This window comes from Meles meles, chromosome 7 (assembly GCF_922984935.1).
Source record: "Meles meles chromosome 7, mMelMel3.1 paternal haplotype, whole genome shotgun sequence".
NCBI lineage: Eukaryota > Metazoa > Chordata > Mammalia > Carnivora > Mustelidae > Meles > Meles meles.
The window spans coordinates 82,783,023-82,803,916 of record NC_060072.1 but is presented as its reverse complement, the minus strand read 5'-3'; the positions used below and the strand labels follow the sequence as shown (position 1 = coordinate 82,803,916).

At 37.4% G+C, this 20,894-nt stretch overlaps 1 protein-coding gene across 5 annotated transcripts in view; it reads left to right on the top strand.

The window, feature by feature from the left end:
- The window catches only part of NELL2 (neural EGFL like 2), a 414,049-nt gene that overhangs the window by 71,541 nt on the left and 321,614 nt on the right, over positions 1 to 20,894 (top strand). The window lies entirely within an intron of this gene.

The following is a 20,894-nucleotide window of genomic DNA, read 5'->3' as shown; positions in this document are numbered from 1 at the left end:
CTCAATAGTTTTATCTACTGTATATCACAAATACACCATATTTGAAACAATTCCTCTTTAAGAGATCATGATTCTACTCTGTTAGTGTCAAGAGAAAGAGAATAATATTCTCTTCAGTATTCTTTTGAAACTTTACAAATAAATTTTAATTCAAAGGTATATCTTGAATCACTATTAATTATATGCTTAATATTATAGAACTTTTTTTTTGGAGTCTGTGGGTGTTGGCGATGCATAAGTGTCTGCATTTTCATTTATATTTGAATATGTAGTCAGAAGCAAATCGCAATGCTTAAAACCTTTGACTTTTTTAAAAGCTTTTGAATATTGTTTGGTTTGTGGAAAAATGTAATATGAGTTTCTAAAAGGTGGCTAAATACATACAGAAAGATTCTTTTCACATACAATGCAGTATAGATGAAGGCAAAAGAGAAATGAAGTTTGGTTTAAAATATCTGATAGACTGACTGAAGCATCTTCTCCCTAGTCACCCAGATTTTTCTTTTGTGATTTTGGCTTCAAGAGAAGTGCAACTCATAATTGCTAAAGAGTTGGATATGCAAAATAAAACCACTTCAGCAAATCGGCCACCAAGAAACAGGCATAAAATAAAACTTGAATGTCTCTGTAGTGGTGTTGTTGCCTGACATAACCAGTATGTGTCACCATGGACAGTAACACTAATGCTTTACAATGGGAAAAGGAGGAAATTGAATTGTGTTGCATTTATTTAAAACAAGTTTACTCTTATAAAAATTAAAATGTAATTTTCTCTTTTAATTATGAGCCCACTAAATATTTTTATTGTGACAAATATTGTGATAATATTTTATTTACTTAGAGGTCTTTTTGGGGGAGGGGTGGGAGTGCAGCTTAGATACTGAATCCTTTAGAAACAAATTTAATTTGGAAAATTTAATAAAGGAATAAGACCAGAGTGTCAGCAAACTTCACAAAGGGGAATGGAAGTGTCATTAGGGTTAAGCCTCTGTTATTTTCTTTCTTTCTTTCTTTCTTTCTTTCTTTCTTCTTTTTCAAATCTCTGATTTTCAATCCTTGTGAATTGGAAGCAAAGTTATCTCAGGTCTACTAATTTGAGTAACTGGAAAGCTTTACAGAAGCTAAAGCTCCTGATAAACTAATGATGTTAAAGTGCCCTTAAAATTTCCAAAGATCCTTTAAATTATACTTGTGTTCTTAGTTTCCTTTAAAGATTATCTGAGTGTCGTAACTAGAAACCCTCAGGACTGTGCATTTTATGGTCTCATGCTAGACAATTAGACAATTCTAGGAAATAGTCTAAGGCACTAATATCTTTTCCTGGTTAAGTTTTTTAAAGGAATGTTAAGTATTCATCTTTATTTAAATTGTCAGTTCTTCAAGGTAGGCATTATGCCGCAAATGAATTGTTCATTGTAACTACATATCAGTGCACGTAGATGAATTGTTTTTATTCCCTTTCTGGTACCAAGCCCTAAGCTTTGACAGAGTAAATGCCTAATAAATATAGTTTTCGAGATTTGAAGATGTAAAATTTCATTTCTTGCCAAATTATGAGCCTTATTTCATGTAGTCAGTAACTCAGGAAGTCTTTGCTACCTGCTATGTTCTCAGTAGGCATATATTACTGATCTATTGATTGTGCTTTAATAACTTCTCTTATTCTAAGATTTAGATTATGGAATTGACAACAGGTGGATCTTTGGCTCTGCCTGTTAGTTTTGCATTACCTTGGAAATGTCTTTTCTCTGCTGTTAGCAAAGGTTGTTAAGAAGTCAGTTCTGACTCCTACTATTTCTCTGAGATTCCATGGGTTTTAGAGAGACAAAAGCTTTCAGACTATGAACATTTTATGGATTTGATTTATAGTGAATTGAGAGTGCTGCAGATATTTTTGTATAGTGTGTAAAATGTCATAGTAGGATAGTAACAAACTACAAAACCTGTGAGATGCTCTCGGATTTCATATAAACCTATCAGATAAGTTACTTTGTGCCATCAGATATGTTCTGTATAGATGAAAGAGATTTTGAACCATTAAATTTCTTCTGCAGTGGTATAACCATCTTCTTTTGTTTCTTTAAAGAAGTCTCAGCATATGATTTCCCAGTGATTTTTGCTCATTTAATATTTCTTCTCCTTTTGGTTACTTCATTATCCTCTAGTGGTATTTAAGATGCTTATAATTCAGTACTTTTTGAAACTATAAATAATTTTTGTAAATTATTGTGCAATATGAATCTATTACTTAATAGTTATATTTTATTATTTATGTACAATGAAAGCAAATGGAAATATATTTCAAAGTCATACCTGGTTTTTATCCTAGTAGTAACCATAGTATCACTAAAATTGTTTTGTTGTTGTTGAAATTTGATTTGTAGGTACATTGGAAATTGAAGTAAGAAAATGCTAAATTAGATCATCCTTTAATAAATGTAGCTTTTTATCTGTGCCAATTATAATCATTTTCAAAAGGAAAGGTATCCAGGCAACAGTTTGGAATCTACATCAAAATCTTCCAAGTATTTCTAGCTGCAGTCTGACTCATAGCCACAAAAATACATTTACATTTAAAGAAAACAGGACTGAATGCTGACAATGAAAAAGACCTATGAAAGCTCGTAAAGGGTTCTAAGGATTGTACAGTTTATTTTAAATAGAATTCTACCTACTTGTTTAAAGTCTAGGAGGCATTTGTAAAGACAGTGTTCATAATAATGTTCTTCCCTCTCTGTACTTGAGAGACCAAGAATGAACACATAAGCAGCACAGTTATAGGACTTTCTAGCAATGTTAGCATGATTTTTAGATCTTTGGTTTTAAATTTGTCTGGCCATGTTCCCAAAGTTGATAGTTTCATCTGTTGGTTTAATAAAATTTCTTCTAAGGTGTTTACAGATTTTATAATGCCATTAATCCTCACAAGAGAAGTAGATAAAAATCAAAGCATAATTTTTTTCCTGAGTTGGTAATTGAAAATAAGTTTGGTAGTTATTTTTAAGGAACTTTAAGATTTAAAGATTTTATTTTATTTTACCTTTTTTACAGATTTTATTTATTTGAGAGAGTGAGGAGGAGAGAGAGAGAGAGAGAGAGTGCTTAACCCACTGAGACCCAAGATTTAAAGATTTTAAAGGAAGGGGTGCCTGGGTGGCTCAGTTGGTTAAGCATCCGGGGACTGATGATTTCAGCTCAAGTCATGATCTTATAAGTCCTGAGATCAAGTCTTACAAAGGGATCTGTACTCAGTGGGGAGTCTGCTTGAAAATCTCTCTCTCTCCCTCTCCTTCTGACTCTCCCCTCCCCCACCCCGCTCACGGACTCTTTCTGTCTCTCTCTCTCTCAAATGAATAAAATCTTAAAAAAAAAAAAGATTTTAAAAGGAAAAAGTGTGCACAAGTCTATTCATGTTAGTATTTAAAAATAGGACCGAAATTGGGCATTTGGTGGTGGCATTGACTTTAGTAGGTAAAGGTAACTACATTAAGGAAAGTTAGTGTAGGCTGCAGTGATTATTTGTCAGTATGATGGTCCCTGAACATCCATGGTCTTAGAGACAATGTCATTGGTGCCCTGATAGAATAGACTAACACAGTGACAAAGAGATGGGCTTAGAAACCAGATAGCTCCAGTGGAATCTCATTAGTTGTTTTCCTATGGTGAAGTTACTCAATTTCTCTGAACTTCAGTACTTTCAAGTATAAAATTAATGTTGTTATGAGGATTAAAAGAGACATGTTCATTCATTCAAATGCACTTATACTGTGCAGTCCTGTTCTGCTAGGTATTAGGCATATAACAAAGGAATCAGTTAGAACTTTACTTTCAGAGTGTCTTAAAAACAGTCATTAAACAATCACACAAATAATAATGTAATCACCATTAAGATAAATGCTATGAGGATAAACGAAGAGTGCAATGGGAATCCATAGTCTAGGGAATCACAGGGTCAGGGACACTGTCTTTGAAGAAGAGTCATTGAAGCTGAAAGCTGAAGGATAGGATACTGTTACAAGAGTAGTCTGGAGAAGACAGGCTACTGGGATTCAGAAAGGGAGAATCACAGGGACAGGGAAAAGAGCATGAGCAGAGATCCCAAGCTGGGAATGAGCATTATGCATTTGACAAGATGGAAAAAACTCACTGTAGTGGAAACATAGGGTTGTGATATGAAATGACACACATGTAGAGAGCAGGGACCAGATTACACAGTGGGCCATTTTAATAGAAGAGAATTGAAAATTTATCATTATGCAAAGGTGTATTATGGTATACAGAATAATGATCCTTCAAAGATGTTTTTGTCCCAATCCTAGGAACCTGAGCCTATATTATGTTACATGTCGAGGGGGAATTAAAATTATACATAAAATTGAGGTTGCTAGTCAACTGAACTTCAGGTAAGAAAACTATTCTGGCCCCAAGTAATCACAAAGGTCCTCTAGATCTGGAAGAGGGAGGAGAAGATTCAGTGTCAATGATACAATGAGATAATGACTAGACCTGCTGTTGTTGGATTTGAAGATAAAAGTAGACCACGAGCCATTGAATGTGGGCAGTCTTGCGAAGGTGAAAAAGGCAAGAAATGGATTTTCCTTTAGAGTATCCAGCATTGCTGACATTTGATTTTGACCCAGTTCTGACTTCTAGAACTGTGAGATAATAAATTGTGTTGACTTAAGCCCCTAAGTGTGCAGTGATTTGTTAGAGGGCAATAGGAAACTAATACAGATTTTAAAACGTGGGAGTGGAGCCTCCTGGAAGAAAGACCTAAAGATATGGAAGTGGCTTTGGAATTGGCAAATGGCCATAGACTGGAGGAATTTTGAAAAGCACGGTAGAAAAAGCCTGGGTTGCCTTGAATAGACTGTCAGAGATATGGATGATGGCAGTTCTACTAGTGAGGACTCAGAAGAAAATGAAGAGTGTGGTAGAGAAAACTAAATGTCCTTAGAGAATACCTACATTGTCATGAAAAGACTGTTGGTAAAAATGTAGACATTAAAGACACTGCCAGTGAGGGCTCAGACAGAAACCAAGAACATGTTTGTTTGTTTGTTTTAAGATTTTATTTATTTATTTGACAGAGATTACAAGTAGGCAGAGAGGCAGGTGGGGGCGGGGTGGGGGGGAAGCAGACTACCCTCTGAGCAGAGAGCCCGATGCGGGGCTCGATCCCAGGACCCTGAGATCATGACCTGAGCTGAAGGCAGAGGCTTAACTGCTGAGCCACCCAGACACCCCAGTCAAGAAAATGTTATTGCAAACTGGAGATAAGGGGATCCTCGTTATGCAGTGGCAGAAAACTTGGCTAAGTTGTGTCCGGCAGTTCTGTGTAAGTAAAGCATATAAATATGAACTTAGGTATTTAACTGAGATGATTTATGTGCAGAGCACTGAAGGTGCAGCCTAGGTTTTTCTTGCTGCTTCTTCCAGTAAAAAGCATAGAGAGGCAGACTGAGGGAAGAACTATTAAGCAAAATGAAATCAGAACTTGATATTTGAGAAAACCTCAGCCTCCTAGATCGTAAATGATGCTAAAGGTAGGAGAGTCACTGTCAGAAATTCCTGCTCTGAGGAAAGCCAGTGTTGTGGGTAGGAAACCTTTTGAGAGGGACTCAGAAGTAAGACCAGAGTGTTCAGTTACATAGAGGGCACTTTGAAGAAATTGAACATGTAGTTCATGGATTCCCTCAAACATCTCATCAGAAGCCAGTTAGATAGACGGATTTATCCAGGAAATATCTCTGGAGTAGCCCCTTGTATAATGGAGTAAATTGCCATGACTTCTGTGGGAGACCTGCATGGTTCCCGAGAATATTTTATCAGCAAAAATATATCTGGGTGGGCCTGAAAAGAGAAGTAAGAGGATGTAAAGAAAGAAGGTAGTTGGATCCCAACAATTCTACAAGCAAGAAACAGGTTGTTTAATCTACTTAGCAGCAAACATGTGCCACCTTTGATGAAAAAATAAGGTTGACTTAAGAGGGAGAACTGAGAACCCAGAAGGCAGAGCTGAGATCCTAAAGGGTAGAACCAAGGACCACAGAACATTATTCCCAGACTTTGAAATCAAATGCAATTTGCCTAGCTGGATCTCAAAGTTGCATGGATCTGATGTCTAATATTTTTAACCTCATTTTTCTCTTTTTTTGAGTGGGAATGTCTATAAATGTTTTTCCATGTCTATTAGTACTATCAGATTTTGGGAGCAGATATTTTGTTTCTTGAGTTTCACAGGTTCACAGATGGAGAGGGATTGGGCCTCAGGATGGATTGTAACTCATTTAGATGCTGACATTTGGGACTTTTGAACTGATAAGATTTAGACCAGATTTTATTTTATTTTACTTTATTTTATTTTAATTTTTTAAAAGGATTTTATTTATTCACTTGAGAGAGAGAGAGAGACAGTGAAAGCTGGAACACAGGAAGGGGGAGTGAGAGAAGGAAAGCAGGCTCCCTGCTGAGCAGAGAGCCCAATGTGGGGCTCAATCTCAGGACCCTGGGATCATGACCTGAGCCAAAGGCAAACGCTTAATGACTGAGCTACCCAGGTGCCCCTATTTTATTTTTTAAAATATATTTTTTTTATTTATTTGAGAGAGAGAGAGAGCAGAATATAAGAGAGAAAGAAAGAGGATGAGTGGGGGTGAAGTGCAGAGAGGGAGGGACAAGCCGATTCCTTGCCGAGCAGAGAGCCCATCGTGGGGCTCCATCCCAGGGACCTGGGATGATGACCTCAGTGCAAGGCAGATGCTTAACCAACTGAGCCACCCAGGTGCCCCTAGACCATGTTTTAAACCTTGAATTGATACTCTGCTTAGTTGAGACTTTTGGATAGAATGAATGTATTTTTCCATATGGGCTGGATGTGAATCTTTGGGTATGAAAGACAGGCTGTGGTAGGCTGAATAATGGTCTCTCAACTAAATTCTCAGAACCTGTAAATATATTATGTCACTTGGTAAGGAGGATATTAAGGTTGCAGAAGTAATTAAGGTTGCTAATCAGCTGACTTCAAAATATGGAGATTATCCTGGATTATCTGAGTGGGTCCATTAGAATCATAAGGATACCTTAAATATGGAGGAGGGAGTAAAGGCATCAGTGCCAATGTGATGCATTGTGAGAAAGACTTAATTGGTCGTTGGTCATTGCTGACTTTGAAGTTGGAAGGTGATCATGGGCCAAGAAATGTAGGCAGCCCATAGATGGTATAAAAAAAGAAGAAAATGGATTTTTCCCCTAGCCCTGCAAACACCTTGATTTTAGCCTAGTGAAATTCATTTTGGACTTCCAGCCTCCGGAACTGTGAGATGATAAATTTGTGTTGATTCAGCCATTAAAGTGATATGTTACAGCCACCATAGGAAACTAATACATATGTTAAACATTAGGATCCATTTATTTTGTAGCTGAATTAAACTTACTTTTGGGCCCTCTCTCAACTATGATGAGAATGTGTTTGTAGGGTTGTTGGAAACTTTATCCAGGTAAAATTGTTAGACATTTGTGGTTGAAAATAGCCTCTTATGTGTAAGGTCAGAATCTTCATACTAAGTGCCAAGTCTTAAAGAAATGCTCTCCATCATTTAGCTATGAGATCATTCTGAGAGCAAACAGCAAAATCAAGTGTTGGACTTTTTTATTGTATTTAATTTTCAAAAAATATATCCTCCTCCCCCAAAAGGTTAATGCACAGGTGGAGGGGGAAATTAGCATGAATATTTAAAAAGTGGAATGAGTAACACTCAGCATGGTGTTTGGCACCCAGTGAGTGTGGTAGTCCATAATTATGGGCAGGGGCAAGCATAACTACAAGTCTCTGACCAAGAGTGCCAGGGATCTCTGTGGAATGGCAACTAGGTTTGGCTTAGGAGGAGCTGGGACAATCTTGACGGGTTCTGACAAATGGATGACTTTGAATGTCATGACTGCGGCACACCTGGATGACAGCTGAAGTCAAGAGCCTCCACCTTTCTTTGGCTTTATTACATCTCCTACTGGCTCCTTGTCCTTATGTTGATTCCAGACCCCAATCTTGCAGACATCTAGCCTCTTTCCCATTCTTATTATCTGTCTATAATTCAATATCTGCTAACTGATAACTTAGGTATTAGACATTAAGACAGTGTGATTTTTACTTCAGTTCAATTAAAAAATTTTTTGAAGATTTTATTTATTTATTTGACACACAGAGAGATCACAAGTAGGCTGAGAGGCAGGCAGGGGGTGGGGGGAGCAGGTTCCCTGCTGAGCAGAGAGCCCAGTGCCTAACTCAGTCCCAGGACCCTGAGGTCATGACCTGAGCCGAAGGCAGAGGCTTAACCCACTGAGCCACCCAGGCACCCCACAATTAAAATTTTTTTATTGCAATGCTTCTGTGAGTAAGGATGGGACACACAGTATAACGGAGGAAGGAAAATGTTTACATAAATTATTACTGGAGGTAAAAGAAAAACTGAAATTTAGTTGTACATAGTGAAAAAGAAAATTTGGGACTTTGTCTTAAAGAAGGAAGCTAAAAACTATGAAAATTATGTGTCTTAGTATATATATGACAAAGTGGAAATAATTATTTAACTATGGGTTAATTATAGGAACAAATAGAGTAAAATCAAGTGTCGATTGTGTGTGTGTGTGGGTGTGTGTGCATGCGCGTGTGCACGCATGCATTTGTTTTTATAAAAACAAAAAAAAACAAACAAAAAACAAAAAAAAAGTGAGGACTCTCTCTTTACCATTTTAATGCAAAACCATTATGTTTTGAGATATAATGGTACAGTTTTTATTTTTCATTTTTAAAATGTAGCTACCTGTGTGAGACCATAAGTTAGTGCCTTTGTGTGTCATTGGAGCCTTTTTTTACATGGTTTTTTATCAACTTCGTGAAAATTCTCATCTTTTGCTAGCTAGGTTTCGGTTAGCATTGACATTGAAGAGGTAGTTGTATGTGCAAAGTCATTTTATTAAGCAAACAGTTTATTGGTGGATATTTTTGTTATGATGACTTCTGTTTCACCACGTAAACTGATTTGTTGAAACTCAGATATGGGCCGCTGTAATTGAGAAGAACTAGGGAGAGAGCGGGTGGGAAGAAAAGTGGAGCATGACTCTTCCCTTTCTCATTCGGCCTGCTGCCAGCCACCGGGCACTTACATAAGCGCTCACCGAATTGTTCTTGATGGCACCCTTGCTGGGAGTGCCATTCTGGGCAAGGGATGGGGAACTCAGGCAACCGCATGTCTTTCCCTACAAGGGTAAGTTTTAGAATGAGGATAGTAAACTGTTGCTCTGAAAGGTCTGACTCTACCGGCCTGGACATAGGGAAGAAATGGTAGGGGTAATTCTAGGTTCGTAGTGATATACAGTAGTACTGAGGCCCACGGGCTCCAGCGCTGGACATGTTGGGCTTGAATTCTTTGTTCACTAGTTGTCTGAACTTGATCTTGTTACTTTTTTTTTTTTTTTTAAAGATTTTTATTTATTTATTTGACAGAGAGAGATTACAAGTAGGCAGAGAGGCAGGCAGAGAGAGAGAGAGAGGAGGAAGCAGGCTCCCTGCCGAGCAGAGAGCCGGATGCGGGGCTCGATCCAGGACCCTGAGATCATGACCCGAGCCGAAGGCAGTGGCTTAACCCACCGAGCCACCCAGGCGCCCTTGATCTTGTTACTTAACTGATCTCTCAGATAAAACAGTACTACTTCTTAGAGCTGATGTGTAGATTATATGAATGAAACTATGCCTGACATTTACCAACCATTTAAAATATGTTAAATTTTTTTTTTCACTTTTGAAAGTACCTTGGCAGCAAGTCATGCTCCTTGGATTTTTTTTTTTTTTTAAGGGGTTTCCAGGTAAAAATACTGGATGCTGTGAGGGAGTTGAGGCGAGGTGACTTTCACATGAGCAGAGAGGACAGGCGAAGAGCAACTGGAGTGGAAGAAACTGGCTCTGAAGCATCTTCTGTTCTATGGCTTTATTGGGTGAAAGAGAATATGCAGATTTGGGTAGAGAGGGATAAGAACAAATGGCAAATGTGGAGAGGAAGGAGTGTAATTTCTCTATGGTCCCCCCTATGAGGAGACCATAGAGAAAACTAACAAAAGAAGATTCCTAGAGTGAATCTTTTCATAGTATGAGCTCATCTGTAGGCTCATTCATAGTGTGAGCTCCTCTACAGCCACCAAACACACATTACTTTCTAAGCTTGTGACAAGTTTAGCTTAGTTTTGAGTCGTGGGGAGAAGCATTAGCAGTACTGGGAAACAAATGATGCAGTTGCTTTACTTGACTCTGGTTAAGGTAAGTTTGGCCTTCCTTGGCAATATACCAGTGTGATGTGTTGGTAGGAACTGATGATGAAAACTGGTGATGGAAGATAATATTTCATAGAGCTTCAAATGGTGGTGGAGAGGCTCGTGTACTGTTGAAAGAACAGTTGGGTGGTCCTGTGGATCCTTTGTGAATGGGGTCACTTTCTTTATGTTTCTAGCTACTTCTTTGGCTTTTTCTCTCGAATATCTTGCTGGCATGTATTGTTTATTTCTATAGTCCAAAATTCCTATGCCAAATTCTTATCCCAGTGGCTCCTGAGACTCTAGTCTTAAGTTACTTTTCTATATTGTCTCCCTATTGAGACTGTAAATTCCCCAGAGAAAGGATCATTCCCTATGTTTCTTCTGGCCACCAGCAACTCCATGCCAGTTCCTTCTCTGGTTCTTTTTCTTTTTTCCTGGTGAACATTTACATATTATTCAGGACTCAGCTAAGCTGTCACTTTGACTATCAATCCTTCCTTTGGTGGAATTGTTTCTTCCTCTATGCTGTCTTAACATCCTTTATGAAAACAACTACCTCACTGTAGTATAACATTTTTTTTAACATAAAAAATCTGACCACTTTTCTTTTCCTTGCTGCTATCTCCCTGGTCCAAGCCACCACTATTTTTCAGCTGGATTACTGCAGTAGCCCTTTATGTGGTCTTCCTGCTTATACTCTTGCTCCCCTAAAATGTATTCTCAATATAGTTACCAGAGTGCTCTTTTAAAACACAAAGCGTATTGTGTTATTCCTTTGCCCCATTCGGTGGTTCTTCATTTCACTCAAAAGATAAAGTTCTAATTATGCCCTACAAAGACCTGCATGAAAAGTTCCACACCCCCCCCCCCCATTACTTTTCCAGCCTAATTTGTTTATCTCTCCCTTGCTTACTTTGCTTTAACTCCACTGGTTTCCTTGTTGTCCCTCACTCAGGCGAGTTACGTTTCTTCCTCAGGGTCTTTGCACTGGTTATTTGCCTGGAATTCTCTTCTCCCCAGATATCTGAATGTTTCCCCTTTCTTTCAAATGTTTTCTCAAATATCAATTTTTTAAAAAAATATTTTATTTATTTGACAGAGAGAAATCACAAGTAGGCAGAGAGGCAGGCAGAGAGAGAGGAGGAAGCAGGCTCCCGGCAGAGCAGAGAGCCCGATGTGGGGCTCGATCCCAGGACCCTGAGATCATGACCTGAGCCGAAGGCAGAGGCTTTAACCCACTGAGCCACCCAGGCGCCCCTCAAATATCAATTTTTTAACGAGGCCTACTCTCAATACTGAGTAAAATTTCAGCTAATCCTCTACCCCACAAGTACAGTTGATACCCCCTATTCTGAAGTTCGTTTCCATAACATTTATCATCTAACATCCTATATTACTCGCTTATATAACATTTGAATGTTTATCATCTGTCTTTCCTGCTAGAAAATAAGCTCCATTAGGACAGGGGTTTTTTAATGTTTTACTCACTGATGTATAACCCAAGTGTCTAGCATACAGTAAGAATTCCACAAAAATTTGTCACATGGATATACGTATTTGGCTGACTAGTTTGTGATCTTTTTAAGGCTTGGGACTCTACCTTGATTCTTCATGTAGCATCCTATCATGGTGACATATGTAATGTGTTCAGCCAGGCATCAGTAAATGAATATTTGTGGCATTGAATTGAGTCCAGTTATTCATGGCAAATCTGATTTTTTGGCGACATTATTATGTTATATATTTATGTAACTTTGAAGAAGGCAAAAGAGTTCCCTATAACAAAACACCTACTACTTTCTTCTCTAGTCATAGGAAAAGGTAAGAGGGTTGAGAGGCATGGAACAGTAGTTCTGCTTAACTTGGTGCCCTTCTGAGAGGGTTCCTCTCCATTCCAAGATGGAGTGTGACACAGAAGAACCTGGACATCCTGAATGCTTGTTGACAACGAGAGTTTACAGTTTTAGTTTGTAGTATCGTGAATTCAACATTTAGCAGAGATGCTCATATTCATTTGAAAGTACTGAGAAATTTCAAAGGCAAATAAGGATTAATTCGGATTATCTATGCTATAGTACTTCTCCCCTACTGCAAATAAACCAAACTGGAATACATTCAGAGGAAAGCAACCAGGGAGTTGAAAGGTTTGGAAACCATGTCTGATCAGGAATTGTTGAAAGAGCTTGGAAAATTTGGAATTTTTAGCCTGGAGAATAAAAGATGGTGGGGATGTAGTTTTTTTTTTTTTTTAACATATTGGAAGGACAGTCATGTAGAAGAGGACTTAGATGAGATGTATTTTGTGTTGTTCTAGAATGGTGATATCCAAATGTCAGCTTGATGATCAATGGTTTATTGACTGCCTTGTTAGAAAAGACTCCCTGCCCTTCCTACACTAAGTAAGCCCATGTATCTGAGGGTGAATCCTAGGAATCTATATTTTAAAAAAGTTTCCTGTGATTCTGATGTTCAGCCAAGTTTGTGAAGCATTTTCTAGAACTGAGCTGTTCTATAAATATAGTAGCTACTAGCCATGTGTGGCTATTGAGTACTTGAAATGTGCCTAGTACAAACTGTGATGCAGTGTCAGTATAAAAATAGATACAGGGTTTTTAAGACAGTATAAGAAAAGAACATAAAATAGCAATATTTTATGTTGATTATATGTTGAAATAATATTTTGGATATATTGGTCAAGTAGATATATGAAAATTAAAATCACCTGTTTCAGTCATTAAAATCATCCATTTTTCTATCCATCCATCCATCCATCCATCCATCCATCCAACCACCCATCCAATAAACATACTTCAAATAATATTCAAGTTGAGATTAAATGACCTATTTCAGGGAAAATGTTTCAATGGGGTAGGAGTGGGTAGTAGACTAAATGCTTTCTAAAGTCACTTTAGTTCCAACTGAAATTAAATTATTCTCTTTTCCCTTTTATTTATTTATTTATTTATTTATTTATTTATTTTACAGATTTTATTTATTTATTTGACAGACAGAGATCACAAGTAGGCAGAGAGGCAAGCAGAGAGAGAGAGGAGGAAGCAGGCTGTCTGCAGAGTAGAGAGCCCGATGCGGGGCTCGATCCCAGAACCCTGGGATCATGACCTGAGCCGAAGGCAGAGGCTTTAACCCACTGAGCCACCCAGGCACCCCTCTCTTTTCTCTTTTAATTAACTATCCTTTTTATTGTAACTTCTGATGTTCAGAATATCTTCCTTTTCATCTATCTGATAATCCTTAACACTCTCTTCAAAGCAGTTATCTTTTAAAAAGAATCTTGGATTGTTCTACTACTCTTAGTAAAGTTTACACGGAGAGATAGCCTGTCCTTTACTACTCTGCTGTGCGTTGTGTATCTGTTGTATAAAAATTCACTCTTAATGGTAGTGATCTACTTTATTTCTTCCATGCACTGGTTTTTAGTGTTTAATCTATTTTGCTTGTCTATTTAAGTGGAGAATCCCCTAGGCAAGCACTATGTCTAATTCTGTGTTCTTACAGTCTAACACATCGTACTGATGGACCATTAAATGTCCCAGAAAAAGTGCCAGAGAGATTAACTATTTCAGAGCAGAACGTAACCTATATTTTTAGAATTTAATTAAATTTCCAGCAGTAATTGGTGGCTGAACGTCCTCAGTATGAGTTGTGTGTGTTGACATATACTTGTAACGAGCAGAGCTCCTTCTGGAGACTGACAGATTGTTAAAAAGAAAATGAAAAAGGTTTATAAAAATGGTTGGTCTGTGCTACCAATGAGATGCACTGCTCTTGGTACCTGAATGCTGAACCTGGATGTTTCCTGAGAACCTGTCGACTTTGGAGGAGGACATGTTGTTTACTGAAGTGCTTTGGTGTATCCTTACTACATATATTTCATCAAATTGCTAATTATACTATAAATATAGATTCATTTAAAGTGTCTGAGCACTCCGGAGAGACAGCTTATTTCGTGATACTATCATTCATATGTTTGTTCTTCCTTTAGATGCTGATTTCTAAAAGTTCTGTTGAAATATAAGTATTAGTGTTATTGCTTTTGTTAATACTTTCTGTCCCCTGATGTTCAGAGTGAATTTATATAGGATACTTAATAGATAATTTAATTCAAACATCTTACAGAAATACTGTGACTCTAGGCTTTATGTTTTTGCCTTTCAAATGAAAACAGAGGGCTTTCATGATAGGAGAAGAAAGATTATATCCAAATAAAGGGGAGAAGTACTTTAAAGTGCCTAAAAGAAGGGATCATTGAATCCAGATCTGAGTTCAAAGATTCCAAACTTGGGCTTGTCTGGTGTTTTGGTATACTATGTTTCATTATTATTCTGAAAGAAAAGGCATAGAAATGACTCCCACATTCCTTTAACTTAAAACTCAAAGGTCAGAAAGTGGAACTCACTTTAATTGAAATTTTAATATTTCTAACCCAAATCTTGGTTGCTATTACCATATCCCTTACCAAATTCTTCCTGAAGTTCATCACTAATTTCTATAGTAAACAATCATCCTGAAGAGAGAAGACAGTGTTTTAAGTTATAGTTTTTGTAAGACTATTATGTTATAGGTTGAAGTGAAGAGTTATTTGAAATTGCAATGAATTGGGCATAAGAACTTGAGTTGGAGTAGGAAGTTGCAGTATGGGAATTTGCAAGAAGTCAGCCCTATTAAGGGAAAGTAAAGAACACAGAGCCGGATGCGTATTTATTGCCACTCACCTTGAAGACACTGAGACTCTATGCAGAGGTCAATTTTTAAAAAGTTGTTACAAAAATTTCATTATCCTTATCATAAGTGCCTCTCTACCACAAAGCATCTCATAGTACATTTTCATCCCTTTGCTGCTGTGGGTCCAATTTTTAATAATTGGTTGCATTTACAGTGAAAATAGTGTAATTTAAATTGTTCTTTGATAACACACTTCCAAATTAGAACATGTTTCAGAGACTAATGGGAAAAAAAATGAGTGCTCACTCTGTGAATCATTGACCAGGCAGGAAACTGTCGAGTAGGGAGAGTCTACCTACTTAATGGATGATTGCTCTTTGTTATTTTGGTCAGCAAATTAGTAAAGTCAGGGGGTGAAGTTGGGAAAAGGCCAGAGAGGCCATGGAAATTTGCAGGCTCAGTCTTATTTCTAAAACTTTTCAGGACTGATGTTAATTACTCAGGCATCAGACAAAAAAAGCTCGGGGTTTTAAGTAAATACTATCTTAGAGGCCTTAGGAAGAAACTGGAGGGAATGTTTAAACTGTAGCCATCTATGTGTAACAAAGCTTTTCTCTCATGGGACAACATCGACTAGAGGTACAAATGCAGAACTACCTCATTTTAGACTTTCTGAAGTTATTATATAACAGTGCAACAAATATGTACTACTGGAAGATATTGGAGGATTCATTTTCTTTCCACACTTTCTTAATAGGGGCAGGTAAAGAAAATATAATTTGCAAACTTTATTTTCAGTTTTATATGTTGGTATATGACTCCACTGAAGGGAAATTTCCAATCATTAAATTGAAATAGAGTATTTTATGTAAAAGGCTTTCCATTCAAAAAAAAAAAAAAAACCAGAGAGAGAGAGTGTATGTAAGCTTGATGATTCACAGATCTGTTCCCCTGGGGCAAATAATACATTATCTGTACATGTATAATAAAAATAATTTTTAAAAAAGAGAGTAAATCAATGCTCCATTGATATTGATAACCATTAGACAGTGAATACATTTATGTTTTAGTGAATTAAATGGAGAGGACTTAAGAGAAATATTTCCAAATATCAGAGAGGACAATGGGAAGTGTGAAAGAAATGTTTCAGTTCTCACTACAGAGAGACCTGTTGCTAATTAAAATGGACTGGAATGTACTTGCAAACAAAAGATCAAACGTTTTTGAAGGGCGAAATCGGTCCTTGTAAGTATTGAGGAAGAACAAGATATGGCATAAGACTCCGCAGAACAGATTCAGCTGTCAGGATGTGATGCGTGAAAAGACCTGGGTACTGCTAGCTCTGGAGCTGGGTCTCTCTGGCGCAGCTTGCTGCCAGCATTTGAAACCGAAATATGCCGTTTTGCACATGGCACATCATCCCTCTCTAGGAGGAATGGGGCTTATAATAAATGTTAATGCCACTATTCCCTCCTCCAGATAGACTCATTAAGATTTTTTGCATTTTGATTTTGAAAGCACTATTATCTTTGGAGCTGTAGTTTAATTTTATCAATAGCTATAGCTGTAAATAAAAAAAATTACTGGTAAAAGTGAAAATGACAGCAAAGTCATAAGCAGGATGCTAGAAAGTATTGAAACAAGATAATACTTGACTTTGATCATTCTGTTATATTATCATGTACTAACAAGGGTTGGTTATTTTTTTTTAAATGTACATATCTTGTTATTGACATGCAATCATTAGCAAAGAATCCAAATTTAGACTTATCTGAAGTTTTAGTCCATTTAATTTTTCACTATTATACTGAAAGAAAATGCATAGCAGTGACTTACCAAATCTCTTAACAAATTCTTCCTGAAGTTCCATTAATATTTATTTATGAATGTGAATTCTTGAGAGAGTTTGAGCCAGCATAGGGCAGGGAAGGGTGGCAGACAGAGAGGGAGAGAGAATCCTAAGCAGACTCCATGCACAATGCAGAGCCCAGTGCAGGGCTCGGATTTCGGACCTTGAACTGAAATCAAGAGTTGGGTGTGGACCCTTAACTGACTGAGCCACCCAGGTGCTCCTTAAGAATGAGAATACTTTACTCCTCTTGATTTATAGTAGTGGGTGGTGATGGGTGGATGAGTTGGAAGATTAACCCAATCAGATACTTTTTGCTATTTCTGGAAGGTAGTGTGCTGACCAGGTCAATTCTGGTATTTCTATTATAAACAACAAATGCTTAGGGTTCTCTTGTTGATTCTTTGAACAAAAAAGGCAGTGCTTGCCAAATTGCTTTATTAAGATAATATGGATAACATTCTAGCCTAATTCCACTCATAGTCTTATAAATATATACACACAATACAGATATTTTAAATATACTGTCTATAAGATAGACTTTGACATTCTCCTGATAACCGCAAAACCAAAATCCTATTTGTTTCATCTAATCCCTTCATCTGGATTTACACTTTGCTCTTAAATTATACTTTATTCTTCCTGATCTTTTTAGCTGTTCTTTTTCATTGGCATCTACATTATTGTCATTGTTGCCAAAGGTTTCTAGAGTCCCTACAGGTTCCGTTTAACGGTATTGCCAGGGCTTTGTTGTAAGTCCCTATTATTTCAAAATATTTATTCATTTTATTACTATTATCCTGTATTTAGAGTTGGTAAATTTTGCAACAACCATGAGAAACTCGAGTTTGATAAACTTAACTTTGTTCAATGAGCTATACTCAGTTGCTTTAGTATATACTTCTGATGTTAACTTTTTACAGAATAAATCATTACTATTTTGTATTGGTATTCTGTTTGATAAATGAAGGTGTACTCTCTAAATGTAATCTTCAAAATAATAACAAGTAACCTTTAATAATGATTTATTAACAAAACCATTAATATAGCTTTAGAGCAAATCAAAATATTTTTGAAATGATTGTATTGATACCATTAAAAACTTTCCAAGCAGCACATGGAATAGACAGCCTTTTCACTCCATCTCTTACACTTTTCCATTTATACAGAGACTTCTTCTACTTAATTCATTTTTTTGTAGTTGGAATTATTTATCAGTCTGCATTTTTATAATCATGAAAAAGTAATAACTTTTTTTAAGAACTATTAATTTAGTTGTTCTGTCTCTCAAAATGATCAAAATTCCATAGGGAATTTTGTCCATCTGATTTTATATTTTCATTGTGACACAATCAAGATGCAATTGAATGTACAAATCTTAAGTGTTTGGTAAGTTTTTTGTTTGTTTTGTAGAGAGAGAGAGCATGACCGGGGTGGGGGGGAGGGTAGAAGGAGAGAGAGAATCCTAGGCAGGCTCCACACCCAACACCAGCCTGATGTGGGGCTGGATCTGAGGATCCTGAGATCAAGACCTGAGCCGGTATCAGGAGTTGGTTGCTTAACCAACTGAGCTTCCAGCTTAACTGACTGAACTACCCAGACACCCCAATAATCATGTATACATACAGTCATGTAACCCCCATTACCCCAAATAATCCATAGAATATTACCATTTCTCTAGAAAGTTCCATGTGTCCCTCTGTGGTACATTTTTCACCTTACCCTCCACATGATTTCTTATGCGATAGATTAAGTGCCTATATTGGGTTTCATATAAATGGAATCATGTAGTATATACTTTTTTGTATCTGGCTTGTTTCACTTAGCATAATGTTTTTGAGATTTATCAATGTCATCTGTATCAACAATGCATTCCTTTTTATGGCTGAGTATTATTATGTTGTATGTATGTATACCACTAGTGCTGAGTATTATTCCATTCTATGAATATACCACTGTTGATAAACATTTGGGCTATTCCTAGCTTTTGGCTTTGTGAGTAAGGCTGCCACAAATTTTGTTGTACGAGTCTCTTTTGAACATACGCTTTTATTTCTCTTGGGGTAAATACTTAGGAGAGAAATTGCTGGGTAGATGTATTTAACTCTCTAAGAAACTGCCAAACAGCTCTCCAGAGTAGTTGCCCCAATTTGGATCATTCTGTACTCATACAGAAATGCTCCACACTTTTCTGAACATTTGTGTTTTTTTGTAGTCTTTTTGATTTTAATCATTTTCTGTGGTTGTGCAGGGGTATTTCATTTTGGATTTAATTTTCATTTTTCTGATATGATACACTGCTCACTGCCCACTATATATTTTCTTTTTGTGAAATGTCTGTTCAGTTGTCATGCCCATTTAAAAAAATGGGTTGTTCATCCTTTTATTGTTGGTTTTTATAAGATTTCTTTGTATATGTGAATACAAATCATTTGTTAATATATGTTTTGTGAATATATTCTCCCAAGTTTGTGGCTTATCTATTCATTTTCTTAGTAGAGTCCTTTGATGAACAGGGACATTTAATTTTCATGAAGTCCAATGCTAAAAAAATTATCATTTCTTTATTTTATGGTTTGTGTATATTGTGTCCTATCCAAGAAATCTTACAGCCATCTAATTTTAAAAACCTCTTAATTTTAAAAACCTCTTAATTCGTGAGTTCCTTTTCCCCCACATAAAGTTCAGCAGAAAGAAACAGACCTAAATTATGTTAAAACTTTAAAACAGCCTGTCACAAATTTATTGCTTCCATGGTCCAGGCACAGAACATAAATGAGTTTACCAAACCACACAGGAGATTATAAGGAGTAGTGAGGTCAGTGACTAAATGGAGAAAGTTTAGACTTCACTTAAAGCTATTCAAATTCAAATTTACATGTCTGGAGATGGATGGGCCAGTTGGGGCTTGTGACTCCGCCTTAAGGAATTGTTTAAATAGATTGGTATTAGATGATTTTTGTCTAATGATCACTGCTTAAATCGTGAGCTCTTTGCAGGTGAGAAGGAATGGTCAGTCTGTTGATTGAAAAACCCCAGTTTCTCAGAAAGTCTGCCTCTTCTGCTTTTTCTACAATGATGATGGGCTCATGAGGAGAGGGGTCTGGTTTGGTGACATCATACCTAGAGGAAAGAATCAAGATCTTTGGGAGGCATATCCTTTGGTTCCTCAATTTGTGGTTTTGTGTGTGTGTGTGTGTGTGTGTCCTGTGTCCATCCCTCTGCTGCTCTCTGGGGTGATGTTCCATGCCTGTCTCTTGCTGTTTGTTCTGCCAGCAGTTGTGGTTCAAGTCCATGGCTGCTGTTACTTTTTACTTTGCCTTTTTGTTAACTTGGTCAGAGCCCCATGGTATCGCCTGGCTGACTGCCTTATCTTGGTCTCCCTGGTGCTATAGAGCCCCAGGAGGTGTGTGTCTAATTCCCATTTGACCCTAGCCTGAGTGGTTGGCCCCTCAGTATTGCTTTTTGTAAAACCACCTCATGTCTTCTCTGATACGCAACTTGGCAAGGTTCCCAACCAGACCTTGGGACAGGTAAATCTCAGGACATCCCTCCTCCTTAGGCCTCTGTGCCTCTGACTTTGCTTTGATGTAGCTGTGCTCCAAGCTGATACAGTTTTGGCAGTCCCCAAAACCATCATCTTCCCAGGTTCTAAGGGGAGTGGACAGGAGGGCTCCTCTGCTCTCGCTGATGCCCTCACTTGGTCAGTGTGACTCTCTTCAGACCAAAGCCACAAGAGAGGAAAATCTTTCTTTTTTGCTCCCCTTTTTATTTTCTTCACACGCCTTTCCAGTCTTAAGGAATGTTTTTGATTTTAATTCTTTTTTTTTTTTTAAAGATTTTATTTATTTATTTGACAGAGAGATCGCAAGCAGGTAAAGAGGCAGGCAGAGAAAAGGGGAAACAGGCTCCTCGCTGAGCAGAGAGCCCGATGCAGGGCTCAATCCCAGGACCCCGAGATCATGACCTAGCCAAAGGAGAAGGCTTAACCCACTGAGCCACCCAGGCGCCCCAATTTTAATTCTTTTTATTTAAAAAATCTTCTTGCTTCTCC